Source organism: Macaca nemestrina, chromosome 3 (assembly GCF_043159975.1).
Source record: "Macaca nemestrina isolate mMacNem1 chromosome 3, mMacNem.hap1, whole genome shotgun sequence".
NCBI classification, from domain to species: Eukaryota; Metazoa; Chordata; class Mammalia; order Primates; family Cercopithecidae; genus Macaca; species Macaca nemestrina.
In genome coordinates this window covers 189808151-189826324 of record NC_092127.1, presented here as the reverse complement: position 1 = coordinate 189826324, position 18174 = coordinate 189808151, and the positions used below count along the sequence as shown (strand labels likewise).

Sequence of the window (18174 nt, the reverse complement as noted above, 5' to 3'; positions counted from 1 at the left end):
CTTGCTGGCTCTGCCGACTTTAGCGTGCGCTTTAACCTCTGACCTTCAGACCTCTCATCCGTACAGAGGGGGACATGGATCTCCGGGGTCGCTGCGTCTTCCTGACCACTGACGGCCCGGACGGCCCCAGCCCCGCTTTACCTGCAAGCTCCACGCCAGGCTCGAGCCCCCGAGGGTAGGGATAGCTTCCCGAGGCCCGAGCCTTGACCAGAGCCTGAAAGCTCCTCCCGGGGGTTGCTCCGACTCAGCGAGGCGCCAGGGTGCCCGGCGCGGCTGAGGGCGCTCAGCGCCGGGACCCCAGCCCTGCCCGGGCCGGCCGCTGGCCTAGTGCGCACGCTCCGGCAGCTCCGCGCCCCCTCTCGGGGCTGCAGAAGCTCTCCCAGAGTCTGCCTGGGGCGGGGGCGGGGGCGGGGAGGGGCGGGCGCCTCGCCCTCCTGCCTGACTGGCAGGAAGACAGACCAATCGGACCGGCTCCCTAGGGAGGGGCGGGGCCGTGCCGGAGCCGGGCGCCGGCGACCGAGGGAGCTGCAGCCACCCGCGTGCGGCACGCGCCGGCCGCCTGCCCCTATCGCGGCCACCAGTGCCGCGGCCTCTCGACTCCCGCCCCGCCGAGCCGCGCGCGCGACTGCCATCCTCCTCAATTGCTTTTTACGATTTTTTGTGCATGCATTCATTTTCTGTTCCGTTTTGTCCTTTTTAAGGCGGTGGCGGCGGCGACACCGGCGTAAGCTCGCAGCGGGGAGGGGGCGGCCGGAGGATGCGGCGCGGGGCTGCGCTCGCTACGCCCGCTGCTGCTGCCCGGCTCGGGCCTGAGCGCCGAGCAGGTGGGTACAGGTGCGCCGGGGGGCGGGAGGAGAGGCGCGCGCAGGCCAGAGAGAACCCGTGGACCCGGCGACCGAGGGGCGGACCCGGCGGCGAGGGACGCGGCGACCGGTGCCGCCCCGCCCCATCGTCCATCTCCCCGTCCTCCGGTCATCGCGCCCCCTTCGGGTCCCCCTTCCACTCTTGCATCCCACCTTAGCGTTCCCCCACCCTTCCGTACCCATCCCCCACTCCTCTTCAGACCCCCTTGCAAAATCTCCCAGCCGCTGCGTCGCTTCCCCCAACACCCCCTCCCGGTTCCGCCCCCAGCCCCCAGCTCTCCTTCACGCCACCCCTATTTCCACTCCTCTCCGGATTCCGCCCCCAAGCCAAGGAGCGGGAGGGGGGACCCACCCGGTGCCTGCCGGAGTGGCCTGGGGGGTGTGGCCGGCCGGTCCCCTCGGTGTCTTCCGCAGGGTAGGTCGTAGTCCCCCAGATCCCCGCCCAGGTGGCAAAGAAGATGGAGCTGGGGGCCGCGCCCCGGCGGCGGGGGGCCCGCGGGCGAGGCCGCCCAGCCTGCACCCCACCCCACGCACGGCACACGCCGCCGCGGCCCCTGTCACGCACACCCTCGCGCTGCTCCGCCCACGTGGGCGCCGGGGAGGAGGCTGGAGAGATGGGAAGAAAGGCTGGCACCCACCCTCCTGCCGGCCCAGCGCGCCCTGGGCGCGCTGGGCTCGGAGATGGCGCGCAAGGATTGACTCCGGTGGTGCCAGACACCTTGCCGGGCGCCGTGCGTCGGGGCCAGCGGCCTCGGTGGCCTACGTCAGTGCGCGCGCGGCCGCCTCGCCTCCCAGCTCCTCGGTCCTTCGCTCCATCCCCCCTGCTGTGGGCTCCTGAGGATCCGGCCAGGGCAGCCCAGATAGAGGCCGCTTACGAGGCTGGCTCTTCTTTTCGCCTTAGAAGCATCCCGCTCCCACACACCCCAGCTCGCCGGTCTCCTGAAGGCTGGGCCAACCTCGGCTCTCCGCCAGCCTCTGCCCGGCTCTCTGAGCTCCAGCGATACTGTATCTAACCGCCAGCCCTCCTCCGCCGCTCGCCCCATCTGCGCACACTCGCAGGCACACTGTCCTTGGCCTTTGCCCGTGTTGTGCTCTCTCCGGGAACGCCCTAACTTCGGCTGGCCAGCTCCTTGTAGACCAAGGTCAGGGAGATCCCCTTGCCCCTCCTGAGCTTTCCTGGACCGCGGAGCTGTCCCAGGATGCTGTTGCCATCTGACGGCCTCTGCCTTCCAGAGCAGAGGAGGAGGTGGGGAGGAGGACAGGGGCAGCCTCAGCCCCTCTCCCAGGGCTCCACCCACAGTGAATGTTGGGCATAGCAGGGACATCTCCCCTAAGTCAAAGCAACCCGCTGGTGTGGAGGGCGAGGCCATGGGAGGAGTTGGCCCTTCCTCTAGCAACCTGGGCTTGTGGGTGGTGGCTCCAATAGCTGGGATGGGCAAGGAGGAGGGACACATTCGAGGATGGAGTGGGGGGATTAGGATCCTTTCCTAGCAGGGCACTGTCACCCTCCTGGAGATCTGCGGGTCTGCAGAGACTGATGTTGCGGCGCACAGTGGAGGTTTGTGGCTTGTTGCAAGATTTTTGTTGCTGAGATATGTACCGGTTTGTAATGCTGAACATCTCCGCTCTGGAGTCTGGGGTAATTCTTACCTGGAGTCTTTTTGCAGTAAGCCGCTCCCAAAGGATCACAGTGTGGACCCAATGCATGAGATGACTGGCATTTTCTTCCTTCACAAACCACCTATGACTCCCACTGCCCCCACTACCTCACCAGTTCCTTCCATCCTGACTTCCCTGGCCCATCTCTCCCCTCTTCCTGCCACGATGTCTCAGCCACGCCTGCTGCCTCTGTGTTGTGTAGACATGTCTTCACACTTGGGTTTTTCCCCACATGCTTTTTTTTCACCCCCCTCTCTAAAACAATGCTCCCCTCCCTTGTGTATCTGGAGAACGATTCATGATAAAGTCCAGCTCTTAGGTTCCATCACTGTGATTTTCCAAGACTCTACTGGAAAGATTGTGTGGTTCTCTCATTGTGTTCTCAGAACTTTTCATACACGTCCAGTGTGATATTTGTTTGTATAGTTTTTCCTTAAGCAGATCTTGCCCACTAGAGACTGGGGACACGGGACACGGGACACAGTGAGGTCACCTGAGAGATGGTCCCACTTTGGTCGGGGCTCTGTTTTCCTAGGGAGATGGCCACACAGACACTGCCCGTGCTGTCAGAGAGCCATGTGCAGGGAGAGAGGGGGACAGGCCCCTGCCTTGGCCCAGCCAGGAAGGCTGCCTGAGGAAGTGGCAGGACCGTGGCCCCACTCTCTTGGTGTGTAATGGTGGACTGGGCTGTGGGACAAGTGGCAGAGGGAACAATTTCTAGTCCATAAGGCAGCAGCAGTTGCCACTGCAGGCTGTGGCTCTCTGTTTAACTCCTCGAGGGTGGGACCTTGCATCTCTTCAGGCTCTGAGCCAGACTGCCAGGGTTCCCATTCAGGCCCTGCCTCACTTAGCTGGGATTGGGCAAGTGCCTCCCTGCTGGGCTTTCTAACTAAATGGGGGCTTCCCTTGGGGAGTCTGAGGATGACTGCGGTTTGTCCCAGTTCTCCTGGGTCACTCCTCTCCCCATAGTGGCAATGGGATCAACCTGCAGGGCTTCTGAAGTTGGACTCGCTTGTACTTTATCCCTTATCCTTGTGTGATCTTGGGTAAGAGGATTAACCTCTCTGAGCCTCCGTTTCCTGTATAAAAGGGGGCAGTGGTATCTCTTTGGCTAGGTTGATGTGGGGATCAGAGGTGTGGTCCCTGAGCAAAGGTAGCAGCTTTATGAGGGATGATGATGGTGAAGAAGCTATGAGAATATTTATTCATTTAGCCTTGTCACAGAGCAAACTCCCATACCCACATCTGGGGTCCTTCTTTAGCTAACAATGAAACTAATGATCAGAGCAGTGGCCACCGTTGTGGTGGGCTGAGCGGTATGAGGGACCAGGCTAGGTCAGTGGAACTGTGTTGAGGACCAGCTCCCACCCTACTGACAGTGTGACATCGGGCAAGTCACTTAGCCCCTGTACTCACTTTCTTTGTCTGGATAAGGGGAATGAGGGCCACATAAGGAAATATCGTCACTTAACCTCCCGCTTCTGCCTTGGGCTATCTCATCTTTGCTGCATAGCACCACACAGGGTGAGGTCTACGTGAACACCAGAGAGGGAGCCGAGTCTCAGGACACCAGGGGACTCAGCAGTGGGGCTCCCTGACTCCAGGCCTCAGATGTTGCCCCATGGAGCACACTGACCCCTGTAATGGAAAACGACCTTCCAACAGGGATGGCATGAGAAATAGATCAGAAAGCCTTCTTGGTGGTTTTTTTTTTTTTTTGACAGTTTCTTTCTTGTTGCCCAGGCTGGAGTGCAGTAGCACAATCTCGGCTCACTGCAACATCCGCCTCGTGGGTTTAAGCAATTCTCCTGCCTCAGCCTCCCAAGTAGTTGGGATTACAGGCACCTGCCACCAGGCCCTGCTAATTTTTTTGTATTTTTAGTAGAGATGGGGTTTCACCATGTTAAGCAGGCTGGTCTCAAACTCCTGACCTCACCTCAGGTGATTTGCCCACCTCAGCCTCCCAAAGTGCTGGGATTACAGGCATGAGCTACCGCCCCTGGCCCCTTCTTGGTGCTTTTAATGGAAGCACATCACCGTCATGTCCATAGTGGCCATTGGTGCTGCTGTAAACCGAGACTCAGACAGTGACCCAGGGCTGGCCACTGGTGGGACCACAGCATCCTGACTCTCGCCCTGGATGCCTTCAGAAAGTGTTTTCTTTGCTCATGCTTTTCTGAGGCCAGGTGGACAGTACAGGGGTCATGGATCAGCAGGGAGGGGCAGGGACAGGGGAGGAGCTCTGGGGGTCTCATGCTGTGAACGGCTGGGTTAGGAACCCCTCCTGTAGGACGTGAGAAGCAGGCGTGCTTGCAGGGAGTGGCCACAGAGGTCATTATTAGGTTGATGCAAAAATAATCGTGGTTTTTGCCATTACTTTTGCACCACCCCCATACTGGAGAGTAGAGGAGAAGGGGCCCGTGGTGAAAGCACCTAGGGGCAGCTCAGAGTGTGGGAGGGGCAGCTCAGAGTGTGGGAGGGGCAGCTCAGAGTGTGGGAGGGGCAGCTCAGAGTGTGGGAGGGGCAGCTCAGAGTGTGGGGGGGGGGCAGCTCCACAGTGGGGCCGGGGCCTCCCTCCTGCCTTTGATGTTAGTATCGGTTTTCAGAACCCCAACGAGAAGTGTTATGCCTTTCATAAGTCTGCAGAGGTGAATTGACAGAAATACCGTTTTTCTTCATTATAACAGTTAACGTGTGTGAATGGCACTTAGCAAGTGCCAGGATCTGTGCCAGGGGCTTTTGTAAATAAAGTTTTATTAGAACACAGCCACGCCCATTTGTGTATGTATGGTCTGTGGCTGCATTTGTGCCAGACTGGCAGAACTGAGCAGCTGGGGGAGACATCTGTGAAGCCAAAGACATTTACTCCCTGGCTTTTTCTAGGAGGAGTTTGCCTCCCACTGGTCTGTGCTGTCTCTGGTCTGACTGAACCCATTCAGTCCCAGAGGGAGGCACGCACCTGCATTTCTATTTTATAGATGGGCACAGAGGGGCTCCGAAGCTCGCCAGGGATTATAAAGCGAGTATGTTCCAGAGCAGGGATTTGAAGCCAAGAAACCCATGTTCTGTTTTGAGGGGAGGAGACAGGGGCAGGGAGATTTATATTTTTATTAGCTTCTAATTTAATTTTACCATATTTAGAGAATGTGGTATGCGTGGTATCTATTTTCAAAAATTTGTTAACAATTCCTTGATGGGCTAGCACCTGACCATTTTAAAATATATTTTTATCATGGTTAATATACTAAATATATCAAAGTATTTAATCATAGCTGATATATTAACCATTTCTAAGTGTGCAATTCAGTGGCATGAAGCACATCCAGACTGTTGAGCAACCAGTGCTACCATCCACCTCTGGAACTCTCTGTCATCCTCACCTGCAGCCCACATTCTTCACTGATGCCCTGTGCTGTCTTGTGGGAGTTTTGTGGAATAAAGCAAATGTTAGTGGCATCATAATTTAGCATAGAAGGCTTTGACATCAGACTTGGGTTTGAGCACCGGCTTTGCCATTTACCAGCTAATCTTGTGCTATTGTCTGCAGCCCCCTGAACCCTCTGCAACTCAGGTTCCTCATTTGGGAAATGGGGATCACCCCAGTCTGGTCCTTGCACATCCCTCGGTTGTGAGGATGAGACTAAGGAACGGAGGTGAAAGGCCTCGTCTAGCATCACACAGTGGACAGCAGCTGCAGTGGCTGCTCCCTTTGTTGGGCACCACCACCCTCTTGTGTTAGGTCAGCCCGTTCCCCTCTGTGTGGTCTGAGGTGGCCCCTTTATCTTTTCCAGGGCCCGCAAGCATCCTCAGGACCCACTGCATATCCTAAAACTCCCAATTGGCCTGGGAGGACCTGAGTACAGCCTGCCTGCTGTCCTGTCTCCCATGGGAGGACCCGGGTACAGGCTGCTGCTGTCCTGTCTCCCACCGTGGCTGAGACTGGCTGAAGGGCCACTTTAAGGAGTAAAAGGCGTTCTGTGTGCACCAGCCAGGGACTGCCAGCGGGTGCTCATTGTGGCAGAAATACCCTTATGCCTGCCAGGTCAGAGGGAGGCGCTGGCTCGGTGTGCTGGCCTCTGAGCTTCTCCCTTGGCTGCATTTTGAGTCAGGAGCCTGGACTGGCCCTGGGTCCCTCCTCAGTGCTGGAGGGGGTGGGACGCATCACCACGGGGTGGGTGTCCTTCCGGTGAGGACTGTGAGGGGTTGACAGTGGAGGCAAGGAGTGAGCTGGTAAGTAGCTTTCTGCTTCTTTTACCCTTGGGGCTTCTGTCTCCTGTCTTCTCCCACTCTATCCTGTTGCATCTGGTGGCTGGTCGCCCCTCTCTGCTTGTTCTGACATGGGAATGTATTGGATGAGATCATAACCTGTGCTTTCCATTAAAGCAGTTCTTTTCCCCCTTCTCTTTCTTAAAAAAAATTGAGGTGAAATTCAATCACTCTAAATTAACCATCTTAAATTATACAATTCAGTGGCATTTACTACATTCACAAGGTTGTGCAACTATCACCTTGATCTAGTTGCAAAACAATTTCCTCACTCTCGAACAAAACCCTGTGTCCATGAGCAGTCACTCCTCACTTCCCCTCTCCCAGCCCCGGCACTCATCCATCTGCCCTCTGTCTCCTTGGATTTGCCTGTTCTGGATATTTCGTAGGTGTAGATCGTATGTGGCTTTTTGTGGCTGACTTCTTTCACTTAGTCTGATATTTTCAAGGTTCACCCGGGTTATAGCGAGTGTCGGTGCTTCCTTCCTCTTTATGGCTGAGTAGTATTCCATGGTGTGAATATAACACAATTGTCCATTCATCTGTGGACGGACATTGGGGTTCTCACCTTTGTGGCTGGTGTTGGAAGCAGTGCTCAGGGTGCCAACATTTTCTTCCCAGGGCTGTGGCTGCCCAGGTCCTGTTCTGTAGGCTTTCCCACCCTTTCCTCCCCTGCTCATTAATGCATCAGTTCAGTCCCTTGTGATGAGCACTGTGCTGGGGGCTCCCAGCCTTGACTTGTCCTTGAAACCTGCAGAATGGTTTGTTGGCTCCTCATTTTCCAAGCAAGAGCGTGGGAGCGCCCCGAGGCAGGAGGGACGATGTAGGGGCCAACCGAGTGCCCCAGAGAGGCAGCTGGCACAGCGCAGGGAGCCCTGGCCGCCTTTCTTTCGGTTGCTGGAACATGCTGGATTCTTGCTGCTCAGAGCGCTTGTGTGAGCTGCTTGCTGCCTGGAATGTTCATCCCTGCCCTGGCCCAGACTGGCTTCTTTTCATCCCTCATGTCTGTATTAGTCAGGGTTCTCTAGAGGGACAGAACTAATCGGATATATGTGTATATGCAAGGGATTTTATTAAGGAGAATTGACTTACCAATCACAAAGTAAAGTCCCAAAATAGGTCATCTGCAAGTTGAGAAGCAAGGAAACCAGTGGCGGATCAGTCTGGGTCTCAAAACCTCAAAAGTACGGAAGCCAACAGCACAGCCTTCAGCCTGTGGCCAAAGGCCCGAGAGTCCTGGCAAACCACTGGTGTAGGTCCAAGAGTCCAGAAGCTGAACAACTTGGAGTCTGATGTCCAAGGGCAGGAAGCATCCAGCACGGGAGAAAGATGGGGCCGGAAGACTCAGCAACTCTGCTCTTCCATCTTCTCCTGCCTGCTTTATTCTAGCCATGCTGGCAGTTGGTTAGATGGTGCCCACCCACACTGAGGGTGGTCTGCCTTTCCCAGCCCACTGACTCAAATGTTAATCTCTTTTGGGAACACCCTCCCAGACACACCCAGGATCAATACTTTGCATCTTTCACCAATCAAGTTGACACTCAATATTAACCACCACAATGTCTCAGCCTAAATTTCTCCTCCTTGGGGAGGTTTTTGACTGTCCCAGATAGTGGCCGTGCCCCTGGTCCCCATCAGTACCCTGTTTACTTTTGAGAATCATCATGATCTGAAATGGTTTTATTGTCATTTCCCCTCCCCAGAAGCTAGAATCAAGCACTATGAGGGCAGGAACCCTGCCTGTGGGGTTTCCCCTCCTCTGTCAGCCTTGGACATTGGCACAGAGCAGGTGTTCACTCAGTAATCACTGCTACTGACTTAATTTCTGAACTCCACCCTGCTAGCTCTGATGATCGAGTGCTTGCTCCTTCATCTTTCTGAGCTTCACTTCCGTCTTTTGTGAAATAAAGAGAATGTCCCTATCTCTTGGGGTTGGTTTTGGATGTAGACCAAACCAAAACAGGCTCAGTGGCATCTGCGTGCAGTAGGTGTTTGTCAGCCGGCGCTGCTGCTGGTGTTACTTGTGGAAGTCATGGTCATTGTGATTGTCAACGAGTTTTCCAATGCCAGGTGACTCTGACGCTTGCTCTGAGGCCACCAGGGGACCTCCTGGAGCTGAGCTGTCCTATTTCAGTAGCCACTCGCTGGTAGGGGCTATTAAGCACTGCAGTGTGGTTCCTGTGGACTGAGATGGACTGTGAGTGAAAAATACACCCTGGCCAGATGCGGAGGCTCACGCCTGTAATCCCAGCACTTTGGGAGGCTGAGGAGGGTGGATCACCTGAGGTCAGGAGTTCAAGACCAGCCTGGCCAACATGGCAAAACCCTGTCTCTACCAAAAATACAAAAATTAGCTGGGTGTGGTGGCAGACACCTGTAACCCCAACTACTCGGGAGGCTGAGGCAGGAGAATAGCTCAAACCCGGGAGGCGGAGGTTGTAGTGAGCCAAGATTGCACCATTGCACTCCAGTCTGGGTGACAAGAGTGAAACTCCGTCTCAAAATAAATAACTAAATAATAAATAAATAAAATGCACTCCTGGGCTTGAAGATGTATGAAAAAAACAGAATATAAAATATCTTAGTAATAATTTTCACATGAATTTCACTTCAAAATGATGCTATTTTGAATATATTATTAATTTCATCTTCTTTTTACTTTTTAAAATGTGGCTACTAAAACTGTGAAATTACATGTGGCATACATGTTGTATTCCACTGGGCCTTGCTGCTGTAGCTGTAAGCTCCAGAGGGCAGGGTCCAGGCTCAGGCCTATGGGGCTCAACCTCCTGCTCTGCCTTCTGTGAGGTCTGTGACCTCAGGCAAGTTAATGAAACGGTTTTTGTGCTTCAGTTTCCTCCTCTATAAATAAGAAGCTCAGCTGGATGACAAACAATGACAATGCACCTTTGAGGGCCACCTTGTGCCCTGCTAGGATCTGGGGCCCCATTAGGACAAGGGGTGGCAAGCTCTCTGCCCACAGCAGCTTACGTTCTGGGGGAGGGGGACCCATAGCCTCCACAGTTGAAATACAGAGGCTGACCCAGCCACTAAGGCCCGTGACGAGTTCTCTGAGGGCCTCAGGAGGGAGATGCAGGGGATAGTCACACGGGTGTTGGGAGCTGCATCTCTGGCTGTGAGCCCTCGGGAAGGCCTGGTGAGGAGCGCAGGGGTAGAGCTGTCTGGAGTCTGGAGCCTGACGCACACTGGGCTGTCACTCACTGGCAGTCAAGCCCATGACTTTAGCGTGGCCCAAGAGTGTCGGGCCACTCCATTGCCTCTTGGCCACTCAGTGGCTCTAGCCTGTGTAAGCCTTTTGCAATATTCATTGCACCAGGATTTAAGAGTTTGCAGCCTCATGTTCATTTTCTGCAGTCCCTGCATCCCCTAGTGTGGGCGAAGCTGCTGTTTGTCCCCATCCTGGAATTGCCCCACACCAGCTCTGATGGCTGAGAGTGGCTGATTCTCAGGATGTGGTGCAGGCTGCCTGCTGTCTTGTTTGATGAACCCCCTCTGCTCTGGACCCCATCTCCACTGCTTTCTGTCAGGCCCAGGAGGGGACTGTGAGCTGAGTTCCCAACTCAGCCAGGAACCACGAGGGAGACATGTCACATCACCCTGGGAGCTCCGGCATTCTGGGGTATCACCCCATCCCTGTCACTGGGTGTGTATGCTTGCTCCATGTGGAGAGATGCCTGGGGGCAACTTTGTGCTGAGATTTGTAGGGGTCAGCTAACACTGTCATCCTCACTTTCCTTGTGCACACCTGCCCTCAGGTGCCTGGCATTATGCTGCCTGCTGGGGTTGGGGGTGGGAGGTGGGGTGTGCCCACAAGCCAGCAGGAAGAGCCCCAGGTGATTATCGAGGATGGCAGTGGACCTTCCTCCCAGCCCTCTCCTTGGACCTCCACCACCTCGTTGCTGGAGAACGAGTGACTTATCTGAGCTTGCACAGGTGGAAATGGCAGTGGTGGGTTCAACCTAGTTCTGGCTACTCCTAACGGTGCTGTTCACTTATGGAAAGAGTGTAGGATGAGCAAGTCTACAGAGGAAAAGTGCAACATGGGAACTTTGTTAATACAATTGCATTTATTGGGGATTTTTATTGAGTAAGTAGATTTTAGCTGCTCTTGCCAACGAAAAATGTGTAACTATGTTAGATAGAGATATGTTAATCTGTCTCACTATAGTAACCATCTTAGGATCCATATGCAGCCTGTAACATCATGTTGTAAATTTAGCCTGGCATTGCAGCCCCCCATGGTCTGCTCCCAGTTCAGCTCCCGCCATTTCCCCCATGAACCATAGCCCTCTCCTGAGCACTGCTCCTCGGGTGCCACTTCCTCCACCCTTCTTGGGCCCCAGGAGTAGGGAGAGACCCACTTACTTACTCTACAAATGAGGATTGAGTGAATGAAGTCATTGGGGCTGGATTCAGACAGGCCCAGGGGCAGGGGAATGGACTAATGGGGCTTCCTTCTCTCCTCTGATTTTGCCAGTGTGGCATGACCCACCCTGCCTCCCTCTCCTGCCATGCCTGCAGCAGAGCCCGTGTCCAGCTACACAGTCCCCCGGCTGCTCTCGACTAGGCCGGGCCTTTGCACATGCTGTTCCCTTTGATGGATCTGCCTGTTCACCTCCCCCAGCCCCATCCACTTGTGCTTAAGATCCATCATGCGCCTTCCTCCAGAAAACTCCATCCCCAGACTGGGCCAGGTATAACCCCAGGACCCTCACTGCCCCACGCCACCCTCTGCCCTGGCCACAGTGTGTTGCAGCTGCCAGTGACTTGTCTGACTCCTCCGCTAGACAGAGGGCTCTATGAGGGTAGGAATGCTTTCTGATTCACACTGGAACTCCCAGAGCCTGGCCAGGGCAAGGTGCACAGTAGGTGGTTAATAGATTTTTGGCTTTTAGTTTCAGATTCCCATAATGTCAGTGTTGGGAGGGACCTTAGCAGGACCACAGTATGTTCTCTCTATTGCTTGCATCAGGTCCACTCTGCGCTTAAAAAAACATCACTCTGTTCTCTGCAGAAGCCACCTCTAGTGACAGTCAATTGTCTGAGCCTCAGATACTATAATGCCTGGGGTGGGAATACCCCAGATTGTTTTATCAGTCCAGAGATGACATTTACGAAGGTTCTGTAAAACTCAAAGTTTCTCTTTCCCTCCTCAGACTGGGATTTCGCTGCCTTATGGTGCAGCCTGCTTTTAGTTTAAGGCAGCAGAAAAATGTTAGAAGGCTGTTCTTCAGAAACAAACCGCATGCCTGTGTTCCCGGAAGGTCACATTTCCTATTCCATTAGCCTGGTTTTTCTCTTTCTCCCAAGCCATACCCTCCGAATGCACTTTGGAAGACAAAGCTTCTTTCGGGACGTTGGCAGGGCTGCATTGTTGGGCCAGGGCGCTGGGTGAGTGAGCTCATTATGCCCAGCGGTAATTGGATTTCTGCAGCAAGTCTTGGAGCCTTCCAGGCTCGGGGCTTGACGAGGTTCTTTTTGCAAACCAGATATCTTATTTTGAAAAAGGGCCTGGATGCCCCCACATTGTGCCTAATCTATTTAAACCACTGGGCAGATGGATGCTTTCCTGACATGATCTGTCTCTCCCAGGAAGCACCATAGGTGCCCAGGATGAACCGAGTCTGTGAGAGCCTGGGCATTGCAGAGCCCTGGATTTTCCTATAGGGATGGCTAAAAACGAATGCAAGACACTTCCGACTGAAGACACAAACAAGTCTTATTGCTGGATAGGATATTAGAAATTGGAGTGCTCTAGCCAGAAGATGGGGGAGGGATGCTGGTGCCCTCAGGTGCCCCAAATAAATAAGTTGTTCATTTGGAATTTGACGATTCATTTGCTCCTGGATTGTAGCTTCCCTTCATCATTGTTAGTGAGCAGAGGGCTTTGGGGATGTGCTAAGAGGTCAAGTGGCAAGGTGTGTTAAGTGGGGTGTGGTAAGTCACTCTTAGGTAGGGATGTGGGCTGAACAGTTTGGGGTGGTGTCTTATCTGCTTATCGTGGCAACTGCAGAAAGGACCTCTGCTTATCAGAGCCTCCTGAGCATAGGTGAGCAGGTGTCTGTGAGAACAATGCCACAGCATTTGAAAACACCATCATTGTGGACTCTTAGGAATCCTGACCATCCCTTCCCACCTTAGTCTGAAGCACTGAGCTGTCTCCACACTTCCAGTCACCACATGTCACGAAGGGGATCTCGAAAATCTAATGGCCCCATTCTGCCTCCTTGTAAGAAGGTCAAGCTGTAGACTTCCAATCTTCCAACCCAGGAAGCTGGTAGTGGACGTTTTTGTAGGTGGTGTTCAGAGACTATTGGATAAATAATTGATTTGGTTCCATTTACTGGAACCAAAATGAAAAAAAATCATGACAAATTTGAAAATTAGCCATTTAAGAAACTTAACATTGTCAGTAATTTTGTTATCTAAATTTAAAAGAAATACCTCTTTGAAGTCCTTGCTCCTGACTTACATGGCAAACATGGTGCCTGATTCATTTAGTGCAAAAGAAGGCAGTAATGGAAGAATAAAGGAGCAAAAAGACATGAGGCATATTGAAAACAAAATAAAATGGAAGACATAAGTCCAACTATATCAATACTATTAAAGATGAACAGGTTAAATAAGCCAATCAAAAGGTAGATGTTGTCAGGGATAAAATATATCATCCAAGTATATGCTGCCTTAGCCCTTTCAGGCTGCTATGACAAAACACCTTAGACTGAATAGCTTATAAACAATAGAAATTTATTTCTCACAGTTCTAGAGGCTGGGAAGTCCAAGATCAAGGCACTGGCAGATTCAACGTCTCATGAGGGTCTGCCTCCCCATAGATAGCAGTCTTCTTGCTGTGTTTTCACATGGTGGAAGGGGTGAGCTACCTCCCTAGGGTTTCTTTTACAAGGGCACTAATCTCACTTATGAGGGCTCACCCTCATGACCTAATCACTTGCCAAATGCCTCACCTCCTAATGCTATCATACTGGTGACTAGGAACATATGAATTCTTGGAAGACATAAACATTCAGATCATAGCACTATCTGTAGGAGACATACTTTAGATTCAAGGATACAAATAGATTGAAAGTGAAAGGATGAGAAAAAAATATATCATGCAAATAGCAACCATAAGAAAGCTAAGGGGCTATACTGATATTAGACAAAATGAGATGAAAACAAAAAAAGTTACTAAAGAGCAACATTTTATAATGACAAAAAGTTCAATACATCAGGAATATATAATAATTATAAACATATTTGCACCTAACAAGAGAGCACCAAAATACATGAAGCAAAAACTGACAGAAATGGGCTGGGCATGGTGGCTCATGCCTGAAATCCTAGCATTTTGGGAGGCTTAGGCGGGCAGATTGCTCAAGCCCAGGAGTTTGAGACCAGCTTGGACAACATGGTGAAATGCTGTCTCTACAAAAAAAAAATGCAAAATTAGCCAGGCATGGTGTTGTGTGCCTGTAGTCCCAGCTACTTAGGGGGCTGAGGTGAGAGGATCACCTGAGCCTGGGGAGGCTGAGGCTGCAGTGAGCTGTGATTGCACCACTGCACCCCAGCTTCGGCGACAGAGTGAGAGATTGTCTCAAACAAATAAGCAAACAAACAAAAAACCTGACAGAAATGAAAGGAGAAATAGATAATTCAACAATAATAGTTGGATATGTCAACACCCACTTTCAATAACAGATAGAACAAGTCTACAGGAGATCAACAAGGGAGCAGGGAACTTGAACAACACTTTACACCAATTAGACCTAAAGGAAACCTATAGAACACTCGACCAATGACATCAGAATAAATATTCTTCAGTGCCCATGAATCATTTTCCAGGATAGACCATATGCTAGGCCCTAATACAACCTCAATAAAATTAAAAGGAGAGAAAACAAGCAAACAAAAAACCAAAGCAGGTTCTGTGACTACAATGTAATGAAGTTAGAAGTCAGTAGCATCAAACCGTGCCTGGCCTGTAGCTGATGTTCGATTCTTGCCAGTCAGACACCGGAGGCCCCCACTTTTCCCTTCCTGTCTCATCCTCCATCACTCCTGCTTGCCCCTTCACTTCCCTTTGCAAACTGACTACTTTACTTCCCTGACTCTCCCCACCTCCTTTTCCAACTTCCATGCTTTTGCTCACCGTCCCTCTTTCCTGGAATGCCCGTTCCTTGGACTTCCCCACCCTGCTGTGCCTCCTCAGTCTGCATCCTGCCCATCCGCCTGACCTGCCCCTGGCCAGCTCCGGGGAAGCCTCGTCTGCTGTTCCTCCATTCCCCTCACTTTAGCTGAGAGCTTTCCCTGCTGGGGACTTGTGAAATTCTCACCATACCTTGTTCATTTTCCTTCCTGTGGCCCCTAACTAGCCACTGTGTTGAGTGACTGGCCGTGTCCACTTTCATCTCCGTTACCGAATGGAGTGCCCCTCTGCTCCCTCTTACTGTCCAGCACAATTGGGTAATGACCTCCGCACTGAGGTAATTTTAAAAAATGTCCAGTCTAAACTAGTCTCATATTTAATTGTAGTCTATAAATATTTTCTCAATGTAGTTTTAATAGTTTAGATAGAAGACCTGGCTGTGGACTGTTAAAGGTATTGTCTAGAATACCTGCTTTAATAAGCCTTAATCAGGAGGGTTTGTAATGAACAGATCAGAGACACGGTTCTCAAAATGAGGTCCTAGGCCAGCAGCAGCCTCATCTGGGAGCAGCTCAGAACCACGGGTCCTCTGGCCCCGCCCTGATCTCCTGGATCAGGGATTCTGCAACTAGGGTCTGGCTTTTCACAAGCCCCCAGAGCAATTCCAATACGCTCTCCAGTTTGAGAACCAGGGCAGACAGGGCTGGTTCCCACTTGTATTAGTCAGGGTTCTCTAGAGGGACAGAACTAATAGGATAGATGTATATATGAAAGGAAGCTTATTGGGAGAACTGACTCACACGATCACAAGGTGAAGTCCCACATCAGACAGTCTGCAAGCTGAGGAGCAAGGAAGCCAGTCTGAGTCCCAAAACCTCAAAAGTGGGGAAGCCGACAGTGCAGCCTTCAGTCAGTGGCCCAAGGCCTGAGACCCCTGGCAAACCACTGATGGAAGTCCAAGAGTCCAAAAGCTGAAGGACTTGGAGTCTGATGTTTGAGGGCAGGAAGCATCCAGCACGGGAGGAAGATGGAAGCCGGAAGACTCAGCCAGTCTGCTTTTTCCAGCTTCTGCCTGCTTTATTCTAGCTGTGCTGGCAGCTGATTAGATGGTGCCCACCCACACTGAGGGCAGGTCTGCCTGTCCCAGTCCATTGACTCAAATGTGAATCTCCTTTGGCGAGATCCTGGCAGACACACTCAGGAACAATGCTTTGTATCCTTCGGTCCAATCAAGTTGATAGTATTAACCATCACTCCCCTTATCCTGTAGTTATGCGTTCTATCTGTTTGGCTGTTTCTAAAATAATTGACAATTGGTTGCTTCCCTTCGATAGGCACAATCACCCCAGCTCTCTTGCTGAATCGACAGGTGAGTGCAGGAGACCCTTGTTTCCTAGAGTGCAGATGGCAGCTCTTCCCGTCCATGTAGCACACATCCCACACTGGCGCTCAGGTGTGCTTGGCTTCTAGTATTTTCTTGAGGAAGAGGGAAGGCACCCTGGCTCTTATAGCACAGTCACCTTGCCGCCTCTCCCTCCTTGTGATGCTGAGTGTGGGCTGTATTGTCATTTCTAGGAAAGGAGGGAAGGCGGCAGAGTCTGAAAACCAGAAGTGGGCTGGCAGTGGGGAGGTCTGAGTTTGAGTCCTGCCCGCTTCCTGCCTGTGGTGCCTGGGAGCGGTCCTTCCTTCCCTAGGGCATTTGTGGAGTGTCTGCTGTGTGCTGGGCACCTGGTTTCTGCCTACTGAGAAGGGATGGTACTCACAGAACAGTGTGATTCCCTCACCTCTCTTTGAGTTTGTTTTCCCATCTGCAAAATGAAGTCTTTTCAAAAATAAAATTTTTAAATAGCTCAACCATCCTGCTCCAATATACAAAACAGAGAAGTGATGGTTTATTCTCACATTTATCTTACGACTTTAAACTGACAACATTTACTAGTTATAAAGTCAGTTAATGAGGACAGTGAGGTTGCTCTGATGAATTCAACTGTCAGAACGAAAAGTGTAGGGTGACAGTTGCAGTCTGAACAGTTGTGGCATCCTGAGTATTAATGGACTTTGTTGTGGTTGTGAAAATATTCTGTCGTAATGATTTGCATACTGCATTTGTGATTCTGTTTTTGGGAGTGACTTGCCTTGCATTCTCAGAGTGCATTTCACTGGAGATGACAGGAGAGACTGTCCCCCAAGCCCTGCACAAAGCTGAGTGTTCACCTGGCAGCCCAGGTCCCTGCAGTGGGGTCTACCCGGGTTAATATTGGGTTTGCAGCCCATTTGAGTTGGTATGATGTTTTCATAGTTTAAAATTATTACACCTAGAAAAAAGAAGTCAAGCATTTGTTGCTCCAGACCTTTGACTCCTGCCCCCCGCCAAACATCTTCAAGGAGCACCAGGGCTCCATGGAAGGTGGTTTGAAAACCAAGTCCCGGCACCCTGAGTGCTGAAGTTTCTGTTCCATTTTACTTTCATTTTTAAAATTATTTACTTATTTATTCATTGAGACAGAGTCTTGCTCTGTCACCCAGGCTGGAGTGCAATGGCGCAATCTTGACTCACTGTAACCTCTGCCTCCCAGGTTCAAGCGATTCTCCTGCCTCAGCCTCTCAAGTAGCTGGGATTACAGGTGCTCACCACCAAGCCTGGCTAATTTTTGTATTTTTAGTAGAGACGGGCCGTGTTGGCCAGGCTGGTCTCGAACTCCTGACCTCAGGTGATTTGCCTGCCTCGGCCTCCCAAAGTGCTGGGATTACAGGTGTGAGCCACTGCACCTGGCCCTGTTCCATTTTAGACATCAGCCAGCACCCCTTCACAGGGCACCTGTGTCTGTGTGTCTAGATATCTGTGGTATTGTTATCTGCCTGTATCGTGTTTAGCTCTTTGTTCTGTCTCAACCTTCAAGAGTCCTCATATTACTAAGATGGGACCTGGGAACCTGGAGCCTCCAGGACCATCACTGGCTGGGCTGAGCTCAGCTGAGCAGGAGGAAGGGCTGCCATGGGAGCTGGCACTGGTCTGACCTCCAAGTCTCTGCGAGCAGACCTTGAGGGACCTGTGCCTTCCTAGGCATCTCCAGGTCATATCTGCTCCCTTCTTCCTGGGGATGGCTGTGGAGTTATAGGGAGTGTTTGGGAAAAGGAACAGTTGTATCTAGAAAGGGTGATATGTTTCTGAAATTCACACCGTGCTGTCACTCCACTGCTCCAGGGGCTCCCCGCTGG

At 52.0% G+C, this 18174-nt stretch overlaps 1 protein-coding gene across 4 annotated transcripts in view; it reads left to right on the top strand.

Moving 5' to 3' along the window:
* The first annotated feature begins 528 nt into the window (after nucleotides 1–528).
* The window catches only part of LOC105483914 (janus kinase and microtubule interacting protein 1), a 179743-nt gene continuing 162097 nt past the window's right edge, over nucleotides 529–18174 (top strand). For 2 of the 4 annotated variants that reach the window (XM_024793415.2, XM_011744998.3), the window contains exon 1: nucleotides 6617–6752. The gene's annotated coding sequence lies outside the window, so the exon portion shown is untranslated. Of the gene's footprint in view, nucleotides 825–6616; nucleotides 6753–18174 lie in introns of those variants that run through there. The other 2 variants (XM_011744996.3, XM_024793414.2) reach the window with 2 other exon arrangements.